The 4,739-nt window shown below is 38.9% G+C and overlaps 1 protein-coding gene across 5 annotated transcripts in view; it reads right to left on the reverse strand.

The window, feature by feature from the left end:
- Positions 1-4,461, reverse strand: part of LOC106080499 (thrombospondin type-1 domain-containing protein 4) — a 42,126-nt gene extending 37,665 nt beyond the window's left edge. For 3 of the 5 annotated variants that reach the window (XM_059365877.1, XM_059365874.1, XM_059365873.1), the window contains exon 1: positions 4,272-4,461. The gene's annotated coding sequence lies outside the window, so the exon portion shown is untranslated. Of the gene's footprint in view, positions 1-4,176 lie in introns of all 5 variants that reach the window. The other 2 variants (XM_059365875.1, XM_059365872.1) reach the window with 1 other exon arrangement.
- Positions 4,462-4,739: the final 278 nt, after the last annotated feature.

Raw genomic sequence — 4,739 nt, forward strand, 5'->3', positions numbered from 1 at the left:
TGCGTGTCTCTCGTAATTACTGTCATTAAACTGAAACTGTTCAACTAACTGACTAACTGCCTGCCTGCTAGTTGACTGCAGTTTCTTGGCCTAAACTTGTTGCATTAATGCATCATCATCATCATCATATTGGACCAACCCACAGTTCTTGTTGTATTCCTATTTGACGCTTTCCTGGCAAATTGTTGTGACTTTCAGATAGCAGATTAGAGGACATTAATTTGCGATATCAATTCATCTCCTTAAAGGGGATTTGTCTGTGAGATAGACAACATAAATTGACGGCTATTTAGCTATGACAAAGAATGTGCTAAAGACTTGAATTGGATTAATGGAGTAACAGGAGCATTTGAGTTAAATGTCAGTCTTCTAAGTTGAAAATGTGTGAATTGGTTTGGTTCAGATGGAAAGAATATAGAGGGGGGAAAATAAAAATAAAACGAAAAAAAACGTTAAAATTAAAGGGAAAGGGTACTTTCACTAAGGAAAGGGCAGTTTAAGTAACCTTTCCTTACAAAAAGAGTAGTTTTAATACACTATTCTCAGCTAAAGGGTAGCTTTAATGCCCTTCCTTGAAAAAAGTGTAGCTTCAATACCCTTTTCTGAGAAAAAGGTAGTTTAAGTACTCTTTACTTTAGGAAGGGGTAGTTAATAATTCGCTTTCCTTAAGAAAAGGCGAATGAAAAAACCCTTTTCTTGGTAGAAAGAGTAGTTTTAATACCCTTTCCTTATGGAAAGGGATTAATCTACCATTTTCCTTCCTTAGGAAAATCGAAGCTCTAGTACCCTTTCCTTAGGGAAAGACAAGTTTTAGTACCCTTTCCTTAGGGAAAAGGTAGTTTTAGTACCCTTTGCTTAGTTTTAGTACCCTTTCCTTAGGGAAAGAGTAGTTTTAGTACTCTTTCCTCATTGAAAGGGTAGGTTTAGTACCCTTTCCTCAGGGAAAGGGTAGGTTTAGTACCCTTTCCTCAGGGAAAGGGTAGGTTTAGTACCCTTTCCTTAAGGAGAGGGTTGGTTAGCTTTACTAACTTTCCTCAGGAAAAGGGTAGTTTGAGTACCCTTTTCTTAGGGAGAGGTTAGTTTTAGTACCCTTTCCTAAGGGAGAGGGTAGCTTTAGTACCCTTTTTTTAGGGAGAGGGTAGCTTTAGTACCCTTTTTTTAGGGAGAGGGTAGTTTGAATACACTTTCCTTATGGAAAGGGTAGTTTGAGTACCCTTTCCTCAGAGAGAGGGTAGCTCCAGTACCCTTTCCGTAGGAAAAGGGTAGGTTTAGTACCCTTTCCGCAGAGAAATAGAAGTTTTAGTACCCCTTTCTCAGGGAAAAGGTAGATTTAGTACCCTTTCTTCAGGGATAGGATAGGTTTAGTACCCTTTCCTCAGAGAAAGGGTAGGTTTAGTACCCTTTCCTCAGAGAAAGGGTAGGTTTAGTACCCTTTCCTTGGGGAAAGGGTAGCTCCAGTACCCTTTCCTTAGGAAAAGGGTAGGTTTAGTACCCTTTCCTCAGGGAAAGGGTAGGTTTAGTACCCTTTCCTTAAGGAGAGGATTGGGTAATTTTACTACCTTTCCTTTGGAAAAGGGTAGTTTGAGTACCCTTTCCTCAGGGAGAGGGTAGCTCCAGTACCCTTTCCTCAGAGAAAGTGTAGTTTTAGTAGCCTTTCCTCAGGGAAAGGGTAGATTTAGTACCCTTTCTTCAGGGAAAGGGTGGGTTTAGTACCCTTTCCCTAAGAAGAGGGTTGGGTAGTTTTACTACCTTTCCTCAGGAAAAGGGTAGTTTGAGTATTCTTTCCTTAGGGAGAGGTTAGTTTGAGTACCCTTTCCTTAGGGAGAGGTTAGTTTTAGTAAACTTTCCTTAGGGAAAGAGTAGTTTTAATACCCTTTCCTCAGGGAAAGGGTAGGTTTAGCACCCTTTCCTCAGGGAAAGGGTAGGTTTAGTACCCTTTCGTCAGCGAAAGGGTAGGTTTAGTACCCTCTCCTAAGGGAGAGGGTAGCTTTAGTACCGTTTATTTAGGGAGAGGTTAGTTTGAATACACTTTCTTTAGGGAAAGGGTAGTTTGAGTACCCTTTCCTTAGGGAGAGGTTAGTTTTAGTACCCTTTTCTTAGGGAAAGGGTAGTTTGAATACCCTTTTCTAAAGCAAAGTGTAGTTTTAGCACTCTTTCCATAGTGAAAGGGTAGTATAAGTAACCTTTGCTTAGGAAAAGGGTAGTTTTAGTACCCTTTTCTAAGTGAAGGGGCAGTTTTAGTACATTTTTCTTAGGGAAATGGTAGTTTTAGTACCCTTTTCTCAGGGTAAAACTAGGCTTTCCTTAAGGAAAGGGTAGCTTTGGTGCCCTTTCCTTGCTGAAGGGTAGCTTTAGTACCCATTCCTTAGGGAGAGGCTAGTTTTAGTGCCCTTTTCTTAGAAAAAGGGTAGTATTAGTAACATTTCCTTAGGTATAGAGTAGTTTAAGTACCTTTTTCTGAGTGTTAGCGCAGTTTGAGTACATTTTTCTTTGGGAAAGGACAGTTGTAATACCCTCTTCTTGGGAAAGTTTAGGTTTAATACCCTTTCCTTAGAGAAATTGGACTTTTATTAATCTAAGGGTATTAGAAGAGTAGTTGTAATGCCCTATCCTTGGGGAAGGGGTAGTTTTAATATCCTTTCCCTAAGGAAAACGGTAGTTGAAGTACCATTTCCCTAGTGCCCTTTCCTTAGGGAAATGAAAGTTTTACTAACATTTCCGTATGTTCATGGATTAATGGAAACACTTTTTCCCCTGATGATATTACGATGCAATGGCAAACTATTTCCCACTCCATTGAAAATGTCGCAGATTTCGTAATTGGGTACCAGAAGCGCCCGCAAGAAACTTATGGTACGACCAAAAGTATCGAAGTGCTACTGAAGCTAACAATGCACTTTACAGAGCAATCCTGCAGTCAGTTGCAACTCGCCAAGTAAAGAAGAGGTATAATTAGAAAAAGTAGAAGGGAGAGCACTTATTACGCAGGTAGATAATAGAAGTGGAAAGAAGTAAGTGTGAGCGAATCAGAAGTTAGAACGAAATCCAAAGATTTTACCTAAGAACCAAACATCAATCCGATGTTTGGTACCACGTACCACGTAGTCACAATGAGGTTCGGGATCAAGAAGACAGCAGGAGCCGATGGATTGCCAGCTGGACTGTTTAATACCATAGCGGCATGCTCATAAGGCGTATACATCAGTTCGGCTGGGCGATCTGACTAGAAGTATGCATACCCGATTATTGGTACCGTTCATAATAAAGGAGACATACAGTATGTGCCTACTACCGAGAAATAAATGCCCTATCCATCGCATACCAAATACTTTCGAGAGTACTGTGTGAAAGATTAAAATCTTAATTCAACGAGATAATAGAATACTATCAATGCAGCTTCAGACCTGGTTAATCCATCATCAACCAGATATTCACATTGTGTCAAAACCTGGACCCACTCGAAATTTTGCTCAGAAACTTCTTATTGATGACTTGACTCCTCGAGCCCCTAGGGACGGCAATCCTTATCCAATTTGGCTGAAATTTTTCACATAGTGTTGTGTCATGACTTCCAACAATTGTTCTAAGAATGGCCTATAACCTGATATCCCTGATATCTCCCACATAATCAGATCTCCCGATTTGACATTTTGAGCTTCTCGAAGCTGCAATTGTTATCCGATTGGTCTGAAATTTTGCACGTAGTGTTTTCATGCAACTTTGAACAACTATATCAAACAGTTCAAATCGCCCAATAACCTGATTTAGCCCCTGTATAAACCGATTTCTCGATTTGACATCTTGAGCCCCTGGAAGCCGCATTTAACCTGATATAGCTCCCATATAATCCGATCTCCCGATTTAACATCTTGACCCCCTCGAAGCCATATTTGTTGGCCGATTTGGCTGAAATTTTGCACTTAGTTTTCTGTTACGACTTCTAACATACTTGGTAAGTATGGTCCAAAACGGTCTGTAACTTGATATAGCTCCCATATAAATCGATCTTCCGATTAGTCTTTAAAGGCTCCTAGAAGTTTACATTCTTGAATGATTTGACCGAAATTTTGGTATGTAAAGTGTGCTTCAACCATGCTAATTTGTTTTTACTTTTTTTTATAAAACCTAACCCTTTTAGTTACCCTTACTTAAGTTTTAATTTTTTAAAATTCTTACGATATTTTTGAATATCCTTCAATAAAATGTTGGTCAAGATTTTTTATCACTAAAAGAATTTTTTTATATTATATGTAATATCTATTTTTGCATACACTTGTTAATATATTTTCCGATTTTCTGGTTTTATTTTCTTGGTTTTTGGTAAATATCACTAAAGTAAGTCGTTTCTGCACGGTTTCTTTCTTTTGTTTTTTTTTTTTAATTTTCTTTTAATATTTTCCAATTTTATTTTTGCGGGTCGCCAAAAAACTAGCCAAGACACTATACCGTGTTGTTCAAACGTTGACAAATCGCGCACGAATGAATGGCCAACAAATTATAGCACAAAAATTTATGATTACTACTACCAAAGACGACAAAACATCCATCCATCCATCTATCTATCCAAGCATACCATATCATCGACAGCACTCATTTACGCACTCTGCTGCTACATGAGCAAACCAGAGCACCATAGAGCAAGTGTTCCAACCATCCACAAAACAATAACTTGGACCGCTCGACATAATGCCCCTCTTTTTGGCCAAAACGTAGAAAAAAAAAACAACAGACAAACAAAC

This window comes from Stomoxys calcitrans, chromosome 3 (assembly GCF_963082655.1).
Source record: "Stomoxys calcitrans chromosome 3, idStoCalc2.1, whole genome shotgun sequence".
NCBI lineage: Eukaryota > Metazoa > Arthropoda > Insecta > Diptera > Muscidae > Stomoxys > Stomoxys calcitrans.